The sequence below is a fragment of the Anas platyrhynchos genome, chromosome 1 (genome assembly GCF_047663525.1).
Source record: "Anas platyrhynchos isolate ZD024472 breed Pekin duck chromosome 1, IASCAAS_PekinDuck_T2T, whole genome shotgun sequence".
NCBI lineage: Eukaryota > Metazoa > Chordata > Aves > Anseriformes > Anatidae > Anas > Anas platyrhynchos.
The window spans coordinates 73980263-74007293 of NC_092587.1; the positions used below are offsets into that span (position 1 = coordinate 73980263).

Here is a 27031-nt window from a genome sequence, read left to right on the forward strand (position 1 = left end):
GTGAGCAGGGTGCCAGCCCTTACCTCGGCGCACCCCCTTTCTCCGCTCCGGCACGGCAGCATAGAGGCAGGGCAAGAGGAGCTGCCGGCGTTTCTCCCTGCGCCTCCCTGCTCCTCGGAGAAGCCCTTCCCCCCCGTCGCTCTCCCCCTCTCCCGCCCAGCTTTGGGGCACACACACAGGTCTATTTTTTAAGGAGCACGGAGGAGCAGCCGCGGGGAAGCTGGGTTGGAAGAAGCAAAACCCTGACGCGATTGAGGGTGGGTAGGGAAAAAGGGGGGGGAAGGGTGCAGACCCTGGCACACGCAGCCCCAGCCCCACCGCCTGTCGCCCCCGGTGCTCCCGCAGCGGGGAGCGGGCCCCGGGCGCGATCCCCCCGCCCCGAGCCGGCGCTCAGACGCCACCCGGGGCGGCCGCTCGGATCCCTCCCCCGCCACACAGGGGCAGGGGGCGCCGGGTTGGGGAGCGGGGCGGGGGCTCCCCCAAAATACTCACCCTGCCCGCCGGGGCTGCTTGGAAGCCGCCGGATTTTGTGCGAGAGCTTTCGTCTCCTTCTCCGGGAGCCCAGCCTCCCCTCCCCCCCGCCTCCCCTCCCCCGCCTCTCCCACCTCCCCCACCTCCTTTGGGGGGCCAGGAATCCCCCAGTGTCGGCTCTCCCCTCCTCCCCGCACGGCCGGGGCTCCATGGTCCCCCGTCCGAGGCTGGGGCCGTGGCCGGGGCTGGGACTAGCCGGCGCTGCGGCGGAGGCTCGCCTCGGGTCGGGGGTAGCGGGCGGCGGCGCGGGGCCGCCCCCGGCGGGTCGCGGGGAAGGATGCGCCCCGGGGAGACCCGGGGCAGAGTTGTGGCAGCAGCCGCTCGGGGAGGCCCCTGCCCAGCCGTCCCCCGAGATCGTGGGGATGACGGCCGGGGGTATCGGGCTGCTCGCCGCCAGGCAGCCAGGCGGGAGGGCGGGCGGCCCGTTGGGGTCTGCGGCTGCCGCCCCCCGTCCGGAGCCCCCCTCACGGACTTTCCCTCTCGGGCCCCGGGGCCTTTGAGGCCGGGGGAGCTGCTGTGGGCCCTGCAGAGAAGAACGGGGTGCCGGGGGTGTGGGTCTGCATGTCTACTTGTGGGGTGCTGGAAGTTGGGATGCCATGGGGGCAGGCCGCGGCCCCGCCAGCGGCTAGCGTGCTCCTCAGAGGCACTGAGCATGCACGGCTCCTGCCAGCTCCCAAATCAGGCCATGATAGAATCGTAAATACATAATACTCCTCCGATGTGATGAGTAGGGAGCAGAAGAGTTAAATGTGTACATCGAGGAGAGGCAACTGACATGTAAAGGGCTTTGCTGTGCAGTTGTTGAGCGATTCTGAAATGAAATATTTGAAAACCCTTCCAAGAATAAATTTAATTCCCGCACGCTTGTTTCTGGATCGCCTACTATGGAAGGAAGTGTGCTGGGTAGCTAGCAACAATTAGTAGAGTTACATCTGCTTTTAGCGCACCTGGTGACTTTATCACTGATAAAACAGTCATTGAAAAAAAATTTGTGTGGGAAAACATCCATTCTATCAAGATTTTGGATTTGGACATTTGTTCTATGTAAGCATGAAAGAGGTGGCATTAGGAAAAAAATCTGGAGGAAATAAAGCAATGCACCTTAGACTAGCCCAGTAGTCAGCGTGTCCCTAAAGTGGAGGCCAAACTTGAACACAGGCCTCCACGTAGGAGGTGAATACTTCAGCTACCCACAGAGTAGGTACTGTCTACTCACTGCAGGCCTGTAACTAGTAGATAGTAGGTACTGTCTACTATCTACTCTCTGCACAGATGGAGACGAGGCCAAGCTGTGTATCAGAAACCAAGAATTGGACCTGAAAACCCTCCCTCACAGTTTCCGTTACTGGCAAAACATGTATTTATCTTGAAAGTTTGCATTTTGACATGTCAGTATTTTTACAATATAAATGAGCTTGAAATTTTTTTGATCAGCCTAATGTTCAGGACCTATTAGAAGCTGGAGAACATATTCACAATCAATTCACTTACTCACATGCATGAATACAAGCTTAGAAAAGTAATTACAGGCACCCGTTTTTGGAAATCTTGAGGCTGTGTAGTTTCCCCACAGGAAATATGAGTATTAAATTCCTTAAAAAAAAAAAATACTGGTATTTATTTTTGTCTTTAATATTAAAATTGTTGATGAAATATTCCAGATATGGTAAGGTTGGCTTGACGTAAATCCTTCCTTTTAATTATTGTTTAATACTTGAGGCAGAAAAAAGAATATCTTGGTAACTTAAGTGTGGGGTTTTTCATTGTTACCGTTTGTTTTTACTTTTTAAATTTTTAGTTGTCTTGCCTAAGAGAAACTTTTTACTTTTTTTGTTAAACTGTTAAACATGTAAACATAAATTTGCAGCCGTATTACCAAATATGGCTATTCTGATTGCTCTTCAGCTAAAGGATGATGTATCCGTACACATTGTATTATTCTATTTTAGCTTTTAAATCTTTATTCAGAACATTAATTTCTTAAGCTCTATTGTTACAAAAAGTGAATTATACTTTACATTTTTAGTTGTTTACTTATGATTTGTCAAGTTCTGTTCATATGAAAACTGACATTCAGTTAAAATTTACATGACATCATTTTAAATTGTTCATTAATTAAGACTACCCTAAATGTTCTTGATGCATTTTAAAAGCATGTTTGTCTTTTAAAATACTTTATGAAACAACTGAAATAATGACATGTAGAAAATGAATTAAATTTGAAGCATGTAGTAGCCATCACCTTCATGGTCTTAGAGAAGACAGATCTTGTCCTTTCTTGCTTAGGTTTAGTTGTAGATTGACAGAGGAAAATAGGCAATTTTTTTCTAGTCTTACGTTGATGTTTCAGCTTTGAGTTAAATAGTTCTTAACTGAACTTCTTGCATGGCTTGAAACAAAGACACTTACTCTGCCTATAGAAGACACTGCAGCTCTCAGAAATTGCTCTCCTGCATCATTTAAATCCTGTTCCATACGCTTAGCCAGTGGCTTCAGTCAATTCACTGGCATCACCATCAAAACTTCAGCAGCAAACGCCTCTTTTGATTGACTATCTGAACTCACTTCAGTACATGACAGCAAGATCTAAATTACCTCCAGTATCACATGTAATTGGAAGAGATGCAGATGTATATATAGGGGGGAGAAGGTTGATTTTTTTAAAAATATTAAATTCTGGGGGGAAATATGATGGAATAATGGTGTCCATTTAGGACAGTACTTCTAATGGTATCTTGATCAAATTCAAGGGATAGTAATGCAAAGAACCCCTTTAAGGTTCTCTTTTCAACTTTAGGGTTTTATTCAACTATTTATAGTTGCCTTTGATTGTACAAACAGAATGTTACTTTAAGGTGGGCAAATGAAGTTCAGGAGAACACTGGGGAAGGCAGAAATGGATAGTAAAGATAGCCCTGTATAACAGCACATCTCTTTATTTCTGCTAAATATTTGTATTTCATTTGGGACTTTGGTCATTGTTAATTCTTTATAAGTAGTTTAATTTAAATCCATACTTCAAAACCACCCATTTTTCAGTGGGTGAACGGATCATACCTACTTCAGGATTTTTTTTATGTTTCTCAAATAGTTTGATTTTTACAGATATGGGGCCAGCAGACTTCTGTCAGCACAGCATCACTGCAGAGGAGGAACGGTAGACCACTGCTGAGTGGCATTCTCTAGCTCTGAAATCTTCAATCATCTCTTGTGTTATCTGGTATCCTCTGTGCTTGACATGTCAGACTTCCTGCACGTGCGCTGCAAAGCTAGTCTACACATACGCGCTATGCCGATACCTCCTAGACTAGTCTGATTTAGGATCCCACAATGTTCCTCTGACGGATCAGGTTTAATGCATATGTGCAAGTACAGCTGATCTACACATTCAGTGTGGTCCTAGCCTGGACTCTTGACTATTCTGCATGCAAGTAAGTGTACATGCACCCTGGTGCTTTGCTCTATGGCCATAAAACCTGGACAAATAAAGAAGACCATCAAGTTGTGCCTGCACATGATTACCACGTAGAGGAAATGACATATGTAAGAAGCCTTATCTATAAATTAGCCTTATTACTTCATTCTCCACCAATGGAGAGATCTGTTACTTGGGCAGTAGAACTTCGTTGTTAATGTACACACACAAAAAAGTTTGTTTTTTTGTCCCCCCGTTTCTCTTTCCCAGAGAAATTTAAAACTGGGTCTGATGCATGACTAATATTCTATTGTCATTTCTTTAGTGGAGGTCATTAATATGCATTATGTTTTTCATCTAATATTATATACATTATTTCATAATATTAAATGTATTAGTCAAATCATTCTTATTCATATGTAGTTTTCCAGTAAACCTCAGTGATCTTTCAATTGTGGCGAGGTATTCCCTCCCACGCCTCCTAAAATACAGAACTGCAGTATTCTGCCTATGGGGAAAAAGCCTGAAGCCACATGGTGGTGTATCTGTTCAACACTGTGAAAGAGAATTTCCCTATTCACAGTCTTGCACAGTCAACATGACCTGCTGGTAAATTTTAAGTTGCCTGACACCATGATTAAAACCCTCTTTTTTTTTTTTGCATTATGTTGTTTGATGAAATGGAGGAGACAAAAGACTCGAATGTTTGCATACCAATCAAACAATTGCACGTTGATCAATTCTACAGGCTTTTCATATTCTTAAAAATGTAGTAATACTATAGATACTGTAGGACCTTTTAATTTCTCCATTACAAGTGAAATGAAAGGCTGAAGTCCAGAATCCCAAATGCAGAGTACTTTTCAAATGAAGGGGACTGGGCAGAAGGCTGTGAGAAGGTGAAGTGAGAGAGATGCATAAAAGAAACTTCATTTCAAAAAGATAGCCTTTTTAACCAAAGAGATTTAGCTGCACTCAGCCAGAAATATTTTCTGGATTGTCATTCCCACTTTGCAATGAACAAGTATCAGTATGATTTCTTGATGTGTTTAATTATGTGAAGTATGAAATCAAGTAGGTACATCCAACAGCTACAGAAAAATGACAAGACATAATTTCAGACAAGCCAGCATTGTTTTATCCCAAAGATGCCAAAAATGGCTTCAGAATTATATTCAGCTTTTAATTAAGACAAATGAGAGATGTCACAAATCATCCATTGTATGGGTCACATCAAAAGCACGTAAGTACTGTAGAATTTCTTCTTTCTTGATGTAGTTCCCAGTTGCATTTTCCTGGAGCCTTCCTTTAAGTTTAATACTGTGCTGGATGCTGGAGTGCTACAAATAACCTTAAAGCCTGGACAGAAGTTGCCTGTATTATTAATAGTAAAATGAAATAAGTCTGCATTCTCCTATATTAAAAAGAGAAAATTAAGCAAAGTGAATAAAAACAAAAACAAAAAGCGTAATATTTTGAAAGATTAGGAGTTATATATTTGGAACAGCTCTAAAGATTACTTTCTTTTCCATGCTATAAATCAAAAAATGTAACTGAGATGCCATCTCTAGTGATGAAAGGTATTTTGTTGTTTTTTTTGCAAGTGATATGTACTCTTCAGCTCAGGGGAAAAAGTCCATTTCCAAATTACTTTTAACAACAATCCAGTGGTCATATTTGTGCTTCTATTTTAGGAACATAGATCCCTTTTATAGACACTAAACATGGTTTACTAGTGGATTTTTTCATTTATTATAACTGTTTCATGTAGTGTCTTTCATGTAAACATTATAAAAGGAATTTACTGTTGGATGTAGAAGTTGGGGTTTGGGTTTTTTTGCCCTTTGTTCTTGTTTTGTATGTTATTTCTTTGGAGAACTCTTTTTTCTCCCCTTTCAGGAAATTTCACATAATCTTTTCCATTCGTCATCAGCCAGGTTGCTGATTACCAGAGTAACTGCCAAGCTTTCAACTCCTTGTCATCAATGGGCTGTGAATGACAGACAGCATTAATGTTGGCAAGCTCCCACTCTCCTTTTCGCCTTTCCCAAATGTAATTAAACTGCACTAATACAGCAAAAGAAGAGCTGCAGCTTTATTTTACTCACCCTAATAATTAAATCACAGAAGCACACAATGGAGTCAAATAAACCCATCATGGCACAGAAATTCAGAGGTAAGGGAAGTATGCATTTACCCCTTAGAGAAAAAAAAACATGAGAAAAGAGTCCTCCTTTCTGTTCCTAACAGTACAATGACTGCACTGTTTGACCTTCAACAAGACAGTATGTCCAACATCTGAGTAGCTAGCCACTCTCTGTTGCAGCCTGGTGAAAGGCATCAAGTGTTTCCTCTTCTGTTGCACCTTCAATTTAAGCATAAATGGAATAATTAGCCTCTCCTTGAAATGATCTGCTATTTCTCTGGTAGGGGACAGCTGGATAAAGGACAGAAAAGATGTAATATACAGTTTGAATGACACACAACTTACCCACCAGAACAAGAAGGCATTATCCTGATCACGGAGGAAGTCCTGAGCTTTTGGTTTAAAGACTGGGGGTGTCAGAGGATAACCAGGAGTGAGGAAGAAGGAGAAAAGAGAGTCCTCACTTCACCTGCAGAGGATGACAGAGGCTTGTAGAATGCACACTTATCACTGAACATTTCTGGGATAGATAACTTACCACCAAATTAATTTTTGTATGTTTCTCAGGACTGAGGTGAGTGAAATGAAGTTACAGGCCTGCAGGAATGCAATGGAATTTGCCCATAAAGCTGTCCCCCATTGCTCTAGGATGGCAAGCAGGCGCTCATAAGGAGGCTGAGAACTGACTGCCATGAGCACTGTAAACACAGCTTTGTGGCCAGTATACACGCTGGAAAAGGGATGGTAGTCTCATTTTTCGAGCTATCAAAAATAGTACAGTTGGCTTGTAAGACCAAGTTTACAGTAATGCAAATAAATAGTTTGAAAAAATGCAGACAAAAAAAAAAAAAAAAAAAAAGGAAAGATTATTGTTACACAGCTAGCCAGAAAACAGGGACACCATCCTTAGGGAAAGCATGGAAGAGCCAGAACCCACTGCCAGCATATACTTGAGAAATAAGAATGGGAGCTTGGTTACTGACCAAAGTAGACATAGCTTCAAAAATGACAATTAATAGGCCAGCTTGGCTGTGCAGACTCTAAATGAGTGTTTCCTTGTGCAGTTTTGGTGACTAAATTTTAGTCAACTGGTAGTTGACAGGTGGTACCCTGTAAATCCAGCCTGTGCCAAATTCATTCAAGATCTGTTAGTGTGGAGCAAGTAATTTACCAGTGTGAACAAACTGTTCTGTAACAATAAACGTAGTTTAATATTATGGTAGTCTTCCAGAGGAAGAAACCTTTGGTTGAAACTTTTAGATAAAGTTTGCAGGAGGATCTGATATGTTAGGTTTTCAGTAGTTCTGAAGCAGGAGAAAATTTTTATGTTTGATAATGTAGCTAATGTGTAGTGAACAGTAAAAAGGAAAAAAAAAGTGACACAATATGTAAAAATGTAAAACCACTGGTGTAAATGAATCGTGTACAGGAGGAACACTAAAGGGATGAAGTTGAAGGTTTGTTTCTGTTAGATTTATTTTGATATAGTGATTCATGGAAGAACTCTACAACTCAAACCAAATCAGTTATAAAGCAGGTATGTGGTTTGTTTTGGCACCAGGAACATGCAGGATAGCTCCCAAAGGCATGAGCGCCCTAACACGGCAACTTGCTATGGTTATATGCAGTAAAGTGTTACATATGCATGAAGTTTCCCAATATGCCGATACATATGCATAACCTATCCCCGATTTGTATTGAAGTTAGCTCCAAGAAGTCATTTCCATAAACTCCTTCTGTCTGCACTTGCGCAGGTGGTGGTCGTCGGGGGGGGGGGAGGTTGTGGGAAGAAGGTTGATAACTCTTCTTCATCACCACTAGTTGACCCCCTGCCTTTGTACAGACCTAGCTGCTCCTTGGCTCTTGTCCAAACCACAAGGTTGGTCTCAGCTGGTTTTTGAGACAGGTTCCTCATTTGTGTCAGGAAGCATCCTCTGTGAGGGGCCACGAGACTCATTGTTTCAGTTAATTTGCATAGTAGTAAGCAAAGACACTTAGCAATATCTATTTTAATGTGATTAAGCAAACCCCCATTCTTCCATTCCTGGCTTTAATAAGTACAATTGTTTTATTTAGAAATCATTAATGCGATTAGGCAAGCCCCTATTTTTCTATCCCTGGCTTCAATAGTACCTGGTTTGATATTGCCCCAAAGACCTTTTGGATAAACATCATGACTTTCTCTTTGATTCAGGAAGGACGGAGGCTGCAGTATTCCGAGGCTATCAAAGGGAGAACCAGCACCTCAAACATCCACCTCATATGTTTATAACATCAAGCAAAGAAAGAAGAAGCCACAAAGGACATCGAAAAACAGAAGAGCATAAATAAGTCTTCAACTGTTCTTGTGCATCAACAATAATTCTTGTAAGAGAAAAAAATGAAGGCAGATTTGGTTCTTGTGTAGAAACTACCTTGAACACTTTAAAAGGCTTCCTCTGAGTCACTATGAATAGTGATGATTCCCCAGACCCTGTAACAGTTTTATCTGATTTTTCAGACTGAATATTAAGCAAAGATTGGCAATAGAAAATGGCCCAGAAGATGAGAAAAATGCTATTATTGAAGACAAAGTGTGTGGCACTTCAACATGATGGCCTTTAATTTTCATAGTGGGCAGTTACGCAAGAGAGACCACCAGAGAAGGCTTTGGTCCAGAACTCCTACCAGCCTGTTCTCTACACCTAGTTAATATACTGGTCTTATGCTAATATCTTCGAACAAAATTAGATACGTTTACAAATATAGGCTGGGATCAACCTAAGGCTGCTGGTTTGAAACTGTACCCAAAGCCATAGGAATTGGTTTAAAACAATGAGTTTAGCTCTGGTGCGCAGAGCTGTGAGGAGAGAAATTCCACTCTTAAGATCTTTCAACACCAGCCAGCTCCCCAGAGACTCCCAGATGTGCAGTTTTGTGGGACTTTAATCCTACTCGAGGAAGTTTATTTGTGCATTTCACAATATTACATGTCATTTGCATAAAAATGTTAGGAAAAGAATGTTATTTCAGTGGTCAGTGTGTGATTTAGTAAACAAAGATGAAAAGGTTCTTCTGACTTTTTCTGTGTTAAACTGCCTGGGCTTCAAACCCCCTTTTCAATTAGACAAAAATGCTGGTGTTTATGGACTAGGTATTGATACAGGAATGCAAATGACTTCACAGGATGACAGTTTATTATAAGTCAATGGCTGAACTCTCCTGGGAAAAATTACTAGATGCTCTGCCAGTGATTAAAACTATGGAACATTTTCACAACTGTTTGTATAGAAAGAAGCTTGTGATTGGAACAGACTGGGCAATCCCAGAATTGGCTCTTTGGATTTGAAACCAGAGGGGCAATTCCTTTTAACCACAGATTGGAAAAACTGCAGTGCTACGGTTTTGTAGTAGCCCAAAAGCATTGGTTCAGGCTTAATGTTGATTGCTATTGATATTTTGTCCAGATAGGTTTATTGTGAGATTGATTCCAAATGCCAGTCTAAACAAGCAAGGAGCAAAGAACTGATTGCTCAGGGGAATGAGCGTGTTTGGGAAGAGATGATTGTTTCCTCCCTTCCTATATCTTGCAGCAGTTCAAATCCAGTAAAACAGTGGCTACAATTATTCTCAAGAAACCAAGTCATTCCCATGGCAAGAACCTGGTATCAGAGCACTGTGCAACTGGTAACAGCTATCTTGAAATACAGTCTCTCCCTTAGTTTACCTCAGTGAGAACTCTCTGTTCACACTGTGATGGCTTGGGGTTTGAAATGCAATTTGGTAAAGAAGATGGAAAGAAAGCAGTAGGTGATAAGCTTTATTGGCTGGTTTTAGATCAACGGAAAAAGAAGGCTGTAGTGTAATGTCATCATTTGAAAATGGCTGGAGGTTTGATAATGGTTGAGGGGTTACAACATGGTACAATTTCTATTACAAAAGTTACACAATAGATGTAGAAAAAGTGTCCAGGAAACAAGTAACAAGGAAAATCTCTGGGAGGCAATATTTTGCCAAGCAGATCACATGAATAAGTACACATGAATAAGGAGTAGCAATTTTTATTTGATTGGGGTTTTTTAAACTGGTTCACAACATAACAACCATTGTTTGGGAAGGCATTATGAGGGCCCTGCATGCAGTAATAAGTCTTAATGACCCTGACTAGCTTCACCTGTGGTCTCCACCCCACACTCATGGAGCCAGGAGCTCTATTTAAGCTAAGCTTTGGGCATTCAGCTCTTGTATGAGCTATATTGGAGCAGTGGCAGGTCACAGGCATGCTGGGGAGCTGCTTGCTCTGTGCCTTAATTTATGTGCTGCCTTGATTAGGGGTCTGTTTTTTCTACGCGGGCCTGCCTAGTCATCGCTGGATGTGATTTTAGCCCTGACCTATAGGAACACTTTCTAGCTGGACTTTAGACCTGCTTCACCACCATAATAGTGCCTTTAAAATCTTTTTTTTTTTTTTTTTTTGGGGGGGGGGAGGGGGGACCTGGCCACTGTCTCTGGATTTGCCCTGCAAAATTGTCCTTTAGGTACTGTGGGTTGGGCTCTGGTTAATCTGGTTAATGAGGTCACTGCACTGGTGGCACTGGGATCCCCACTGGCTTGTGGCTCACCTCCCTTTGGAGAACAGCCCTGCTCTGCTTCTCCCTGGCAGACATGAAGTGGAACAGACTGTAGCAGAGAAAATGATTTAGATTTGGAATTTGGGGGTGAGATATACATGGGTCAGGGAAGAAATTATGAATCATGTGTTTCTGTAGACTTGTAGAACTACAGGAAATCTATTAAGTAACTACCATTTCAGTGAACAAATTTATGATAAGATAGCAGAGAAAATCAGACTTGATGCTGGCTTTCTTATCCCTTACAGGCACAAATTAACATTTTTTTATTCCTTCTAAATTAGTAAGAAGTGCAGGCTCCTTATCCTTGGGGGTTAGAGATTTCTGCAAGTCTTCTGCCTGGTGTTCCTGTAGACTAACAGTTCTTTTGGTCACTTAGAAGCTTTGAGTTGCAAAATGGGAAACCAAAGTGTCACATGCTTCCTGGGTTATATCTGAAGGCAGCTTTGGATAACTGGGACTAAGTAATAGTAATGATTTTACTATGTGAGCCAGGAGTAGTACTTCCCCAGACTGGGGGTTGTGCTGGGACAAGGCCTGGATTACACCAGCTCTTCTACATAACCATTTTCATTCAGAGATTCAAAGGAAGCTTAGGCACATGGACTAGGATGGAATCCCCCAACTGGAGAGATGGGGACTGCCGGGTGGGCTATAGATAAGACTTTTTAAGTAGCAACAGTACTGCTGAAACAAAGATCATTTGTTAGATACCTCTCAAGTGCTGTTCAGTTTCTGATCTAAGGTAGTTCCTGAGTTTCTGGCAAAATTGTAGACTATTTTGTCCTCCCTACAGAGTAAATCACAGATGGAACTACTTGGAACTGGGAGTTTGAGTCTCTATTGATGCTTTGTGAAGTCAATGCTTGTTTTAGCTGTGGTAATCACTGAGCAGCTGAATGGTTTGGGGAACCAAACCATTTGGGGTTCAGAAAAAATCCTGAAAATATCTCTCTTTAATTTGACTTGGACTGAAATCAAATCCTAAAAGTCCATTTAAACTTCTACTGAACCACAAATCCTGCATTTGGACCAGATCTATTGGAAAACTTAAACTGAATAAACCTTGGGTAGGTCTGTATGTAAAACTGATGTGAATACAAACAATGTCATTGAAGATAATTTGGGGGTCAGTCTTTGAAATAACTTATCTGTTGTGCCCAACTGAGGGTATTTTCAGGGTTAAGATTATCTCCTTCCCTTTCTACCAACAGAAAATGGAGAGAATACCTGTCAGCCTCAAAATTGCAAAAGCTGCTTGTATCCAGTAGGATACAATGCATGGGGTGTGTCAGCTAGCAACTTCTACCCACACAACAGATGCTGTTCAGGGGCCCATTGTGAGAGATGCCTCCAAGGAGCCTGAAAAAAACTGCATAAGGAGTGGAAAGCTCCCAAAAGAGATGCAATGAGGTGTAATTGGTTTGGAGTAGCACATGGGAACATCGGAATAGAAAGACAGGATAGTCTCTTAATTATATAATTTATCTTTCTTCTATGAAGACTCTCTTATTTCCTTTTGGAGGTAGCTTGAAGGTGTCACACTATCCTAAACAGCAGTGATGAGTAAATAAGTTAGTGAGATGTGGTTATGTACCACCTTGATTATTATCCTAATTACTGTCTCTTACTTCTGTAAGTTGTAAGAAGCCGTAAAACTTCCTCGTGAAATTGCAACAGGTGATGGAACTTCAAAATTCAATGTCCAGAGCCAAAGATATAAAAAGCTGCTCAGGAATTCACAATCTGCAGCCACAGTCTTCCATGGGAATCCCTTTGAAAGGAGTGCTGTATGTGTGTGTGAAAAGTATAGAAGAGAAAGCTTAAGTGTAGAATGAACAAGCACTGGGACTCTGGTTCTTTCAAAAAGCTAAAGGAGCATTTTTCAGCTGAATACTGTTCCATATGACTGAGTTGTGAACTGAGACAGTCTCTTCCTATTTGAGTCCTTTTTTTGTTCAAGCAAATGGGATGACATCAGGAAAACAGCTGACTCCACCAAACAGTTTCTGCTCCTAACTGGAACAACCTGCAATGCCCAGAGTGGTGACTCAGCAGGTAAGAGGGGTCATAACATGTGTTAATTGCCAGGATAGTTATGATGTCTTAGAAAATAATTTTTATCCTCTGTTCATCACATGGATCCAGTCTTGTCATTTGTGAACTAAAATCTGGGCAGGATTACTGGCACAATGAGAAGTGGATCCATACCATAAATGTAAGGGACTGGGACAAACAGAGGCAAGTCCACAGTAGGAACAGTATTGTTCGGTGCCAAAAAAAAGTGTGAAAGATGATACTATTATCTTAGAAAAAAGAAATCTTATGCCAGTGATGTTAGAACCTCAGAAATAATGTGTCAAAGACGTTGGAACATTTAGAATACAATCTCTTACTGTTCCAATGTCATCAACATGTTGTTCTCACCATTTTCTATGACAAGTGAATTTACTGAGTCAATTTGTCTTCAACATGTTAAATGTACTATGTGTAGGCAGGTAAGCTAACCTTATTTATATAGTATAACAAGGGAGAATGCTAACTACACTCACTTTTGCACTTTTGAAAACTGTTTTCTAAGAGAAAATACTACACATCCATTTTCAGAGCTGCGCTTTTCTCACACCTGACCTAGTGTTTCTCAAGAGAATTGCTTCAACAAAGAGGGGGATAATTCTACCTGTGGTGTTGAAGTGAAAATTTTGGTTGGCTCATTACTCTGCTTGAACTGCTCTCGCACCAGATATTCCTTCATCTTTCCTAAAAAAAAAAGTTCTCTAAAAGTAAGACCCTGAAATGTCTGTCCCCCCTTCTGCTTCATGCATTACTTTAGTATTTCTAGGTCTACCTTTTTAATTTATTATTTTTTTTTTTTTCCCCACTAATTGCTTTTCTTGATTTGCTGGGGTAATTTCTCTTCTTTCTCTGCCTCTGTTATTTTTTTTTTTCTCTGCCTTTTTTTTTGTTTGTTTTGTTTTCCCCTGGTATAGATAGATCAAATGAACTCTCAACCTTTTGCATTTCCTTCATCCTTAATCCTGGCTATTTTAAATCTGCTGTGTGCTCCCAGGGGTCTCAGTTATCCAGCCAGCTCCTTCTGACTTGGTTGCCTTTTTTTTTTTTTGTCACTGGTATAACCTGTGCCATAGGTCATCCCTCTCCATCACTGCACACAGACCACTTGCTACTGGCACTCAGGTCTGGGTGGAAATTGGGCTGGTTTGTGTCAATTCCTCATCTTATTGCAATCTCCTAAGACTCCAGCTCTCCAAGAGTTTTGTACCTGACTGAGGTGGTACTACTGTGAGTGGCTCTTCCTTTCATGTCCTCTTTTCCACTTGGTGGCTCCCTGTCATTTCAGTGTTCTCCCTATTCCCTTTATACTTTTACTACATATCTGTTCCCTATACATACAACTGTGATTGTGACTGTATTCCTTTGCATATGTTCCCTGACAATCTCTTGCAATCAATTTGAGATCAGCAGTTGCCTATTTGAAATCTTGCCCTGAATATCTGACTTAAATACATGCTCTTCACCTTCTTCATCTTTTGCTTTTTCATTTTTCTCAACAAAATTCTCTCTATTCTCAGAGCAGGTAATTCCTGCTTTCATCTTTTTAATTTGCTATGTTTTTAAATATCTTTGTCATTTCTACTTTTTAAATGGCTGTTGATCGATATCCAATACATACATTTTAGCAAAGTGATCATCCCATGCAACTAAAATTTCATAGCAGCACTTTCCCTGCTAGCAAAGGTGGGCTTGGTAGTGTTTATAGGCGATTAATGGCTCCTCAAGTTAAGTGCCTTTCTGTTTCTGAAAGGAAAGCCATATGTCTGACTTTCTCCCCTCCAAGGAGGGGTGATATAGCTGCTTTTGCCAGTCATATGAAAGATATCATATGCAGAGGCAGGATCGAAACTAGTGCAAGGGGTTTACAACTTAAGAACCATTGTCTGGTCCCTCATCCTTTTGCTTCCCATGCTACCAAGTACTGTGTCAAATTTCCTTCTCTTGCTCAAGTAGTGGTCCTTGCAATACTGTATCTCTTGTCATAGTTATTACAGTAGGTCCTTCTTCAACAACTATAAAGTCACCTCACTTATGCAAGTTAAGCCATACAAAGCCACAATTCTTGCATGCTAATGTCACAGTCCAGCATCTTTTTCCCTTCCAGATTTAAATCACTGCATTAGCTTTTTACCTCATTCCACATGAAGCAGAAACTCACTGCTGTTAATTTTCAGACACTTGGTACTTCTGTCTACTGATGTATGTCAGTTTGAACCCAGCAGACACACTACTTTTACAAAATAGTAGGGACCATCTATATTCCCTGCTACCCTTTCTTTAAGCAAACCCATGTGCCTAGAACATTGTGCTGGATGTTGTGCCCTGCAGCCTCACTTTTATTCTCATGTCCCTCCTCAGTTCCATTCCGGTATCCTCTCCTTTCTTCTGAATTTTGCCATTTGTAATACTAAATGTCCAAAAATATTGCTCCTTAAATATCAAAACTGAAGTGCTGTGGTGCTTTATGGAGATGTACATCTCATTATTCATTGCCTGGTGTCTAAGGAAGAGCAATCTTTGACACAAACTTTTTTCATGGTTGAGATATTTGTATAGTCATTCTCTCACATGGATACTTCATGTCTAAAAAGATCTTAATCTATATGACACTCTTCCTCAGCAGTGGCAATAGTAGGGTTTCTGGCCACTAGAACTCACTAGAGTTCTACTCTTCAGTTTGGAACCCTTGCTGTCTAGACAACTTAGGTAAAACCTGCTAGTGACTTGTAGAGGTATTTTCTGAGGGACATTTGTGTGTGCATACTGAGAACATGACTGCACAAGTAAAAAGCCTAGAAAGAATCTTCCAGTGTTCGTAGGCACTGTATTAATCTCAAGCTCATATAACAGCAGACATTGTTGGTTATTTTCTCTCACAGTTATCCTGTAATTACTGGTAATGTTGCTTCACTTCACTTTAAGGCATTATACTTTCTTCTATAGGCATCCCCTTGATTAAGTTTACTTAGGTATAAGGTTATAGGTGGTACCTGTTTCCTGTTGTTCAGACCATCACCTGTCAAAGTAAGTTTTCTACAAAGAAAATAGTGTATGTATCCTTTGAACATGCTAAATCATGTATGTGAACTACCCTCAAGAAGTTCTACTGGATGTGAAGATTTCGTAGCTTGATATAAAGGATTTGTGAAAATAGCTCTGTGTCTATGCATATAGAGGGAGACGCTTGATACTTCTCTCAGTTTTAATGTTTTTGTTGAAATAAAATTTGTTATTGTATGTGATACTGTATGTGACTCTACCAGAGTATGTGATTTGTTATTATATGTGACTCTGGCTGAGGCCGTATCTTGGTCTGCATTTTGTACAGTGGCAAGCAAGCATTCAATGCAACATCCTTGATACACAGGCAGACCAATTTGTAATATGGGTGCTTTAATAATGTCTAAACACAAAACCTGGGCACTTTATTAAGGTCCTCAGGGTTCACACAGTTTGAATCAATTTGGCAATAATGTTGGGTACTTTATAAAAGCAAAACTAAACAAACAAGCAAAAAAGAGATTCACTTGAGACACAGAAGTTTGAACATTATTCAAACCACAAAGCAAAAAAGGTGCAGGGCAATACAACTGGTAGCTGCTGAAACAGAATCACAGAATCACAGAATTTCTAGGTTGGAAGAGACCTCAAGATCATCAAGTCCAACCTCTGACCTAACACTAACAGTCCCCACTAAACCATATCCCTAAGCTCTACATCTAAATGTCTTTTAAAGACTTCCAGGGATGGTGACTCCACCACTTCCCTGGGCAGCCTGTTCCAGTGTCTAATGACCCTTTCGGTAAAGAAGTTCTTCCTAACATCTAACCGAAAACTCCCCTGGCACAACTTAAGCCCATTCCCCCTCGTCCTGTCACCAGGCACGTGGGAGAACAGGCCAACCCCCACCTCACTACAGCCTCCTTTAAGGTACTTGTAGAGAGCATTAAGGTCGCCCCTGAGCCTCCTCTTCTCCAGGCTGAACAACCCCAGCTCCTTCAGCTGCTCCTTGCAGGACTTGTTCTCCAGGCCCCTCACCAGCTTGGTCGCCCTTCTCTGGACCCGCTCAAGCACCTCGATGTCCTTCTTGTAGCGAGGGGCCCAAAACTGAACACAGTACTCGAGGTGCGGCCTCACCAGAACCGAGTACAGGGGGACAATCACCTCCCTATCCCTGCTGGTCACACTGGTTCTGATACAAGCCAGGATGCTGTTGGCCTTCTTGGCCACCTGAGCACACTGCTGGCTCATATTCAGCCGACTGTCCACCATCACTCCCAGGTCCTTCTCTGCCTGGCAGCTCTCCAACCACTCATCTCCCAGCCTGTAGCTCTGCTTGGGGTTATTGCGCCCCAGGTGGAGGACCTGGCACTTGGCCTTGTTGAACTTCATGCAGTTGACCTCAGCCCATTGGTGCAGCCTATCCAGATCCTTCTGCAGAGCTTTCCTACCCTCGAGCAGATCGACACATGCACCTAACTTGGTGTCATCTGTGAACTTACTGAGGGTGCACTCAATGCCCTCGTCCAGATCATCGATGAAGATATTAAAGAGGACCGGCCCCAGTACCAAGCCCTGGGGGACGCCACTAGTGACTGGCCTCCAACTGGACTTGACTCCATTTACCACGACTCTTTGGGCCCGGCTATCCAGCCAGTTTCTAACCCAACGAAGCATGCTCCAGTCCAAGTCAAGAGCAGCCAGTTTCTTGAGGAGAATGCTATGGGAGATGGTGTCAAAAGCCTTGCTGAAGTCAAGGTAGACCACATCCACAGCCTTTCCCTCATCCACCCAGCGTGTCACTTTGTCATAGAAGGAGATCAGGTTCGTCAAGCAGGACCTGCCTTCCATAAACCCATGCTGACTGGGCCTGATCGCCTGCTTGCCCTGCAAGTGCTGTGTGATGACTCTCAAGAGGATCTGCTCCATGAGCTTCCCTGGTACTGAGGTCAAACTGACAGGCCTGTAGTTTCCCGGGTCTGCCCTCCGGCCCTTCTTGTAGATGGGCGTCACGTTTGCTAGCCGCCAGTCAACTGGGACCTCCCCCGATAGCCAGGACTGCTGATAAATGATGGATAGGGGCTTGGCCAGCTCCTCTGCCAGTTCTCTCAGTACCCTTGGGTGGATCCCATCCGGCCCCATCGATTTGTGCACATCCAAGTGCCGTAGCAGGTCACCAACCAGTTCTTCATGGATAGTGAGGGCCACATCCTGCTCCCCATCCCCTTCCACCAGCTCAGGGTACTGGGTATCCAGAGAACAACTGGTATTGCTGCTAAAGACTGAGGAAAAGAAGGCATTGAGCACCTCCGCCTTTTCCTCATCTCTTGTAACTAAGTTTCCCCCCGCATCCAGTAAAGGATGGAGATTCTCCTTTGTCCTCCTTTTTGTGTTGATGTATTTATAAAAACGTTTTTTGTTATCTTTAACGGCAGTAGCCAGATTGAGCTCCAGATGAGCTTTGGCCTTCCTAATTTTGTCCCTGCACAGCCTCGCTACATCCTTATAGTCCTCCCTAGTGGCCTGCCCACTTTTCCAAAGATTATAAACCCTCTTTTTTCTCCTAAGCTCAAGCCACAGTTCTCTGTTGAGCCAGGCTGGTCTTCTTCCCCGCTGGCTCGTCTTTGGGCACATGGGGACAGACTGCTCCTGCTCCATTAAGATTTCCCTCTTGAAGAGCGCCCAGGCTTCCTGGACCCCTCTGCCCTTCAGAACTGCCTCCCAAGGGACTCCACCAACTAGTGTCCTGAGCAGCCCAAAGTCAGCCCTCCGAAAGTCCAATACAGCGGTTTTACTGGTCCCCTTCCTGGCCTCGCCAAAAATAGTGAACTCCACCATTTTGTGGTCACTCTGCCCAAGACAGCTCCCGACAATCACATCCTCCACCAGTCCTTCTCTGTTTGTGAAGAGAAGGTCTAGCAGGGCACCACCCCTGGTAGGTTCACTAACCAACTGCGTCAGGAAGCTATCTTCCACGCTCTCCAGAAACCTCCTAGACTGCTTTCTCTGGGCTGTGTTGTGCTTCCAGGATATATCTGGGAAGTTGAAGTCCCCCACAAGAACAAGCGCTGACGATTTCGCAACTTCTGTCAGCTGCCTGTAGAACTCCTCATCTGTCTCCTCATCCTGGTTCGGCGGTCTATAGCAGACCCCGACCAGGATGCTAGCCTTGTTGTCCCTGCCAATCCTAACCCAAAGGGACTCGACCTTGTCATTCCTAGCCTCGAGTTCTACAACATTGAAAGACTCTCTAATATAGAGAGCCACACCACCACCCCTTCTGTGCTGCCTGTCCCTTCTGAAGAGCTTATAGCCAGGCATTGCAGCACTCCAGTCATGAGACTGGTCCCACCACGTCTCCGTGATGGCAACCAAGTCATAGCCTGCCTGCTGCACGATGGCTTCCAGCTCCTCCTGTTTGTTACCCATGCTGCGTGCATTGGTGTAGATGCACTTCAGCTGGGCCATTACCTTATCCTCCGGCCTTGCCATTGTTCCCCCTGGCACAGCCCCAACAATCCTTGCTTCAGCCCCATCCCCCTTCTTACCTAGTTTAAAGCCCTCTCAATGAGCCCTGCCAGCTCCTGGCCCAGGATTCTCTTTCCCCTAAAAGATAGGGACCCATCTGCGGCCATCAGGCCAGGTGCCGAGTAAAGTGCCCCATGGTCGAAAAACCCAAGATTTCTGTGTTGGCACCAGCCCTGGAGCCACGTGTTTAACAGGTGGGCTTTCCGTGTCCTCTCTGTACCCCTCCCTGCCACCATAGGGATGGTAGGTAACAGGTCTGGTAGTTGGAAGAATCTCCTCCATGTTTCACCGATGCAAATCTTTCAAAGGCAAGAACTCAATGAACTTCAACTTTCCCAAGCTGTAGCAGGTAAAGAGATTTGAATGCATCTTCTAAATTGGATGAAATAACAGTTGTGTAAAAACATGTTTCCAGTATCTAATTGTTTTAGGGCTTTGAACTATAGCTGCACTAAGGAAGTATGACTAGTAATGGAGCACAGTATAAAATACGAGATCTGTGCACATATTGTAACCTTCATGATGCTTGGATTTTACTGTAATGAATTACAGAACTGTGTGTAAATACGCACAACAGAATTGAGTATTTAAAATTTAGGATTAAAAGATGGAGCTACCGCGTCCATGTAAATTCTATGGGGCGGGGTCTGATTCTTCCTCAGCATTTGCATTATGCCCCAATTAATTGAGGGGTCTTGGCCATGGACCTGGAACAACAAGAATTTGAGGATAAATGAATCCTCGAGAAGCCCAAATCATAGCAGTCATGTCTGAGAGAAAATGTCATTAAACATGCTGCATACATACTAAAATTAAATCCACTAAAGGGATGCTTAGTCAGAAGATTTTACAAAGTTGGGGGCTTTGTATACAAAACCCATAATACATTGTGCATGTATATTAGGCAATAATTTCCAGCTTCCTTAATTTGTTTACATTTTTCCTAATTACTGTCCTTAATTTTTTTTCATTACTTCCCACAATGTTAAATCACATAAACATCTACAATGTGCATAGTACTTATCACTATCCAACTGAAAGTATAACAAAGTCTAAATCTGCTAATTTTGTGGTTGTGCGGAGGCATCTGTACTGTAGCAAGGTCACAGCAGAGGGCCACACGTGGGGACTCCTGGGCTCCAGTCTTTGATCTGCCAATAAGTGGTTCTGGCTGCCATCCAGCTTTCACTGACATTAATGTTAAAACTTATACTGAGTTTAATGACTTGTGAGTAGTACAGTTGTTCTATGCCTTGATTTACTTCTACCAAAAAAAAAAAAAAAAAAAAAATTGCATGAAGAAAACTGAGTGAACCTTTTTCCCCCCCACAAAATCATTTTCTAAGAGGAGGAGGAAAAAGATGGGGAACTAACTATTGAAACAGGCAAAAGTATGACTAAATAGAAGAGAAATTCAGTACATGCTTTGGGTTGGAACACAAAGGGCTTCTATGTAATGTTTCGATGTGTCCCTACACTTTGTCTTGTACCTGAAGTATGGAGTTCACACCTCTGATGCCTGCCTCTTAGGAAGTTAATGCATTGTCCACTTTCCAGGAAAAGCCCTAAGTAGAGAAAAGAGCCTTTTTTCTTAAATAAAAAGGGGAGTATAAGATGGGCCTTATTTTTCTTTGTTTTCTCCAAAACTGTTGTAGCCACCAACCAAGACCAGGACAAACAACAGCCTCCATGTCATGTTAACAACTTCTGTTATGCAGCTGGCCACTTCTTTCCAAATTTTCATTTTTCACATGCCAGGAAATAAAATATTTTAGGTCAAACAGAACATTTCTTTTAGCTTGAAAATGAATGTTTTCCCTTTCCCTAAAGGCAAAAGTGATTGTGGGTCATACTGAAACCAAAAAGTATATTAGATTCAACTACCAAAATCATTTATTCTCACAGCTTCATGGCAGGGTGTTTTTCATGGCAAATTAACAACTGTATATGCTTTGGGACCTTCAGATGAAAGAGATTATAGAAATTGAAAGGATTCTTAGGTGTATTTAATTTGCCTTTAATAACAGGATAAATGAAATAATCAGTATATTAAATATACCCGAAACATTTTTGGAATGTATAATCTGTTGGAAAGGAATAAACGGTTTATGTTATTACTGGGAAGTGAGGTATATATAATCCACTGTGTGTGGTTGTCATCAAAGCCCTACCAGGAATGAAAAACTAAATGTGCTATTTTTACCTTTTTTTTTTTTTTTTTTCTTTTCCCTGCTTTGTTTGTGGCTTTAGCAGAACAAAAAGAGACCTGGATAAAACGAGAAAGATTGTTTTGCATTTATCATGATTGTGTTTGAGGCACTGTCTTTAGTGTGAAGGCACAATAAGCTTTTCATTTATTATTTGCATTACAGAAGCCTAGGCTGGTATTAAAATACCACAATCCCAGGCACTCTGTGTACTCGCAGGGAAAAGCAGTCACTGCATCCAGAGTTTGTGATAAAATAGGACAAATGATGAGAAGCAAACAGGGTTACAGAGGATTATTGCTGTTTAATTCTTACCTGGAACATAAAGTCAGTTTTTGGTTCTGGTCGGCTGCAGCCCCCATTCTTCACTCTCTCAGAACATTCTGCCTTCACCTGACATTACTCTCCCACCAGCCCATAATTTCATCACAAACCCACAATTTCATCTGTGGTCTTTCTGTCCACAGATTTCAGTAGAGGTAGTGGATGAGTGTAATACATGATTCAGTAGATGGTGCACACATGCATGCCTTTGCTCTTTTAACTTTGTTGTGACAGAATTTTAAAAATATACATTTAAAAATATACATATTCCTTTTATCTCCCAACCCTGACCTGGCAGGAATGTTCATTTAAAGAAGACAGTGATAATGCCAAATGAGCTTAATCAGTCTTAAATCCTTATCATTTGTAAAAGAAAATGGGATGGTGCAAGCCTAGTCTTATTTTATTTCAGTATTTTAACAACAGATGCAATGCTGCCTTTGTTATTATCCTTTATTCCTCAGACAGTGTTCCCCCTTCTAATTATTACTTGTCGTCTTCAGTAAGATGGAGAAATGGCGTTCTTTGAGCTCAGGTAAATATCAAAGTAATCTTACTTGTAATGACATAACTGCATTAACTGGGGAGTGAAGTGTAATGAACTAAAAAAGGAATTTAGTATGCTTTCCAAATTAAATAATGTATTAATTTCTTCCAAACAGAGGTCCCCAGCCCCACTTGAAAACAGTGGTACTTTTAAGTACCTCAAAAGTTTGTGGGCACGTTAGGGAACAGCAGCCAAGAAGCAAAAGGCATTAGAGCCACCTCTTTCTGTACAGTGCTCTGTGGGGAATAGCTGGAGATGGTCTGAGCTGCCCATCACAACTCCACAGGGGCTTTGTCTGGCTGCCAGCCAGGGTACCCTGCAAGGGGACTACATAGGTAGTGGAGATGTGTGCCAGCTTCTGACAGAGGTCACCAGCAACAAAGGGGAACACCAGCCCCCAACCATCCTCTCTTTCTTGTTTTCAGTCTCTTCAGCCATGGGTACTGAGACACATTAATGCCACAGCTTTTGCTGCCATTCCCCATCATCTGAACATCCCTTCACAAGGGCAGCCACCTCTTGCATTCCCTTGCATTATGTAGCATTTTCTTTGCTACCTTAGTTCCTGGAATCATATATATGTGTATATGTACATGTATATTAGCCCTTCAAAGGCTAGTTCTCAGCTTTTGTGATTGCGGAGAATAGTTTGGATATATAAATTCTGAAAGGTTCAAAAATCAAAGGCAAGTCAAAAAGCAGGCTTGATTCTTCAGTGTCTCCCTTCAGGCAGCTCTCATTTTTTATTTTATTTTTTGGTTTGTTGTTGTTTTAGGTATATGCTTATTTAAGAGGCATAAGGGAAGATAAACTCATTCAATTTATTGATTTTAACCTCTTGGATAATTCTTCAGGATTCTGCTGAAAAATGTTTTGCAGTTAAAACAGAGAAAGCACAAGCCCATACTTAACCACTCTTCAGAACAACCATTTTCAAAATTGTTGCATTCTTATTCAGCTAGAGAGAAGGGGACTTTGGAAGAGGAATATTTGGTGGAACTAAAAAATTTGCACAGTATCACATATATAGCAAAACCAATAGAACTGGCCATAAATTTGCCATTTAAGGCCTACGTTAAAAAAAATCCCATATTGTTCATTTAAATTCAATTTAATTTTATTTAAACCAATACTTAATGAATGATCTTTTTCACTTTGGGAAAAACTCACGGGTCTGCTTCACAGGCTTATTTTGTGAGCCTTTCCATTTTTCTATGCATTATTCTTGTGTTATTTCAAAACAAGTCAGTATTCACAGAAATCTCCACAGGCTGATATTGGAATGTCATTTTTTTCATTAAAACATAAGCTGTTTCAATCAGAACTCAGATAGAGCTGGTCTTGATTATTTTTTGAAGTAAAACATAATTTCATCTCCTGCACCATCGTGAGAATTCATGAAGTTTGTATTACGCATTCTCTTTAATACCCCGGATTAAAGCAAAAGTAAGAAGAATCTGTAAAATATTTATTTGTTTATTTATTTTATTTATTTATTTTTAAAAAGAGGCTCTCAGGATATTTAGTTAGGAGAGGAGCATTGAAGCAGCATTGCCTGGGAGACCCAGAAAATATTTATACGTTCAGTTGTGCCCCCTCCCCCCCTCCAAGGGCGGTTTGTGGGGTCGGAAGCTCTGTGACTGGGCGGCGTCCGCCTCGAGGAGGAGGAGGAGGCCCACAGAAAGTCGGGTTCCTGCCCGGTGTCGCAGCCTCCCTACGGCCCTCCGGCCCCGCGCGGCCGCAGCCGCTATTTCCTCGACGTCCGAGGCGCTGGGCGGCCGGTGGGCAGCTGCCGGCCCCGGTGGCTACCCCCGCGGAGGCGGCCGAGCTCGGCGATGCGCCTTCCCCCTCAGCTAGCCCTTCCCCGTTGGCGCGGAGCTGACCGCCTCCTCGAAGCGGGGCTTTGCGGTAGGAAACGCCGAGCCGCGAGGCTATAAGGTCGAAACGAGTGGCGGCGGCACGGCCGCGGGCGGCAGCGCCCCCTCGCGGCGAGCTGAGAGGAGGGTTAGGTGCTTCTACCCAGCTCCTCGCCCTCAGAAGCCTCAGACCTACACTTGGGTATTTCTGCAGAAGACCACAGCACGCGCAGGGACGCTAGCTCATCGCCACCCCTCTGGGCCTTGGAGGTCTCAACCCTTATGCGTGTTATTTTTAATATATCTGTGAAAACGCTAACCACAGTCTGGGCTGACAGCCACAAGCTGAAGAAACACCTGCAGCCAGGTGATACTGAGGTGTGTGATATGTAAGTAAACAACTAAATACACAGATAAATTGCTCACTTGATATATAGATCAGTCATTAGATGGCGTTTTCTTCTAGGTCATTCGTTAATCACTAATGCAGCTTCACCAGTTAAACATTTAAAAAGTTATTTTTCTCCCTCTCCTTGATCTCTTTTTTATGCCAGTGCAGGTGGCACATTCTCACAGGGAGCTACTTTTTTTTTTTTTTCCAAAAGATCTAAAATTGTGTTATGGATTTTTATTTTTAGCTTTTGAGACTGCATTTGTAAGGCTTTGGAAAACAAAAATGTAGCCTTTGACTTATTAATATAGTCATGTTCTTTTATTTGGCAAAGAGGGCAGAATTCCTGCTTTTTAAAACTTTCTCATTCTTTTTCCTGATGCACAGGTGAAAAAGTACATAGCAATTGAAAGCATCAGAATCTATTTTTTCTTATAGCTTATTTCTCTCAGAAAAGGGGTTTGCCTTCCTTGTTTTACTCGAAATGTGAGAGGAAGGTTATGTTCCAACTCCATCTAGTTTTTTTGTTTGTTTTTTGAAGGAGAATGAATGAGAAGAAGCTAAAGGAGAGGGCTTTTTACTCTTTACTTTGTTTCTTCTTCCATGGGAGAAGAAAAACGGTGACAGAACATTTCTTCCTACACAGTCTATTTCAAGTTATTTGCCATTTTCTTTGAGAAGAAGGGGTTTAGAGAGCACAGAACTGGAATAAATCCCCTCCAAAAGTGCAATTTTTTCCCCAAATATTTCCCTTATGTGAGACAGATGTAAGATAGCGAACAACATTAAAAATGTTTGCTTTTAAAAGTACTCATAGGAATAGTAAGAGTGTTTTTTTCTTAGGTTTTCAAGTAACTTTATCCTCCCCTGAAGTGTCTGCTGTTTTGTGGAAGTTGTTTCGCTTTTTTAGTAAAAATCTGCAAACTGAAATGTTATTTCAACAGAAGCAAAAATAAAAGTGAGAAACTTGGCAGAAAGAAAAAAAATAATTCTGCCAACCATCTTCCATAGTTACATGAAGTAAAAAACAGAGTCATTGCTGGGGCTGCTGTCTTGCAGAGTCACTTGCTCAAGTGACATCTGGTCTGGATGAGGAAATTCACATAATCAGCATGTAGAGTGTAAATCGGGTGTCCTACATGCTCTTTTTGTCATTGAGATCTAAATAAGGCTGTGAAGAAAGTCTTTGGTCACTGCGTAAAACCTCTGTTCCAGGACTGTCCAGGTCAGCTCTGGACGTGTAGTCATCCAAGACAGAAAAAGTAGCTCTCTGTGGCCATGTGCCACCTTCACAGGAATAAAGAGATCAAGGAGAGGGAGTAGCAAAATGGGAATTTAATGTTTGCCCATCAGCACCATCAGAGGTATGACAAAGAGTAGAGCAGAGACTGAGGCTCTTCATGCCTCTGTTCCAGAAGGGCAATCTTATATTTTTAGAGGTAATAATTTTTCAGTCTGCTGAAACACTAATAAAACTATAGATTGTTAAATATTTGAAGGTGAAGCTATTTCTGCAGGCGGATTGCTCTGATATCTCCTTAATCAGTTTCCAAGCTGGGTGATGTCATGCTCTGTGTTTCTAATCTATAGACCAGAGCACGCCATTATATGTTTAAAGTCATATGAGGACGTTATGGCAGAAAACTGCCACATTGCTATTATGTAGCTAACAGTTCTCTAGGAAATCTTAATTTACAAAAAGTCCTGGTTTCACCATCCTAAAGGATCCAGTGTCTTCCCGAGCTTCTCAAACCCCAACCTTCTACATTACAGTAGAGAACTCAGACTCAGGATTTTCCTTTCCTGATGGAATCTTTTCTTTCCTATAATTCCTGTTATGACCTAGGATAAAGCATGTCTCCCACTCATCTGTGTCATCCATCAATGGAAGTATAAGCTTTCCTGGGTAATTGCTAGAGAACTTAGTTGACTTTTAAGTTCTAAATAACTTGCACTTTGCTGCTTTTCCTTTTGTGTAGCAGGGAAGGGTGCAGTTCCACAGTCAGTTATGTTCATGATTTCCTGATTCTGCCTGGTGAACTTGTTAAAGAGTTTCCAGACTGGGTGTTGTCATGCCCTGATTATTGCTCTGTGGACCAAGCATACACTCATATATATTTAAAGCCATATGAGGAAGATACAGCAGAAAATTTCTATGGGAAAGTATTGGTAGGAATACCTATTAATGTTTCATTAACTGTTTGTAAAACATGCATTAGGGTCTTCTCCAGTTTTAGTGGCTTCATTGAGATCTGTTGGAAGACTTGAGCATGAGGCAGTGATCTCACAGTCCATTGCCATCTCTGACCTGGAGCTGGGCAGCAGACTGCCCACTTGACAGCGATCAAATTTTATTGGTCTCAATTGGACCTGCAGTCTGTGGGCTGACTGTGCTGCTAG

General features: G+C 42.2%; 2 protein-coding genes and 1 long non-coding RNA gene across 12 annotated transcripts in view; 2 read left to right on the top strand and 1 right to left on the bottom strand.

The window, feature by feature from the left end:
- MPPED1 (metallophosphoesterase domain containing 1) overlaps positions 1-751 on the bottom strand; it is a 67699-nt gene extending 66948 nt beyond the window's left edge. For 3 of the 8 annotated variants that reach the window (XM_027450073.3, XM_072041647.1, XM_072041683.1), the window contains exon 1: positions 493-603. The gene's annotated coding sequence lies outside the window, so the exon portion shown is untranslated. The other 5 variants (XM_072041654.1, XM_072041675.1, XM_072041650.1 and 2 more) reach the window with 5 other exon arrangements.
- Positions 136-16027, top strand: LOC110354443 (uncharacterized). 3 transcript variants are annotated; one of them, XR_011810937.1, is made up of 3 exons: positions 136-257; positions 3637-6122; positions 8287-16027. It is a non-coding gene; the product is annotated as an uncharacterized lncRNA (long non-coding RNA). The 3 variants fall into 3 exon arrangements; XR_005262938.2 differs by lacking the exon at positions 136-257 and having other exon boundaries at positions 989-6122; positions 6377-16027; XR_011810936.1 differs by lacking the exon at positions 136-257 and having other exon boundaries at positions 989-6122.
- Positions 16028-24089: 8062 nt separating this feature from the next.
- The window catches only part of SCUBE1 (signal peptide, CUB domain and EGF like domain containing 1), a 251963-nt gene continuing 249021 nt past the window's right edge, over positions 24090-27031 (top strand). The window contains exon 1 of the mRNA XM_021278740.4: positions 24090-24618. The gene's annotated coding sequence lies outside the window, so the exon portion shown is untranslated. The remainder of the gene's footprint in view (positions 24619-27031) is intronic.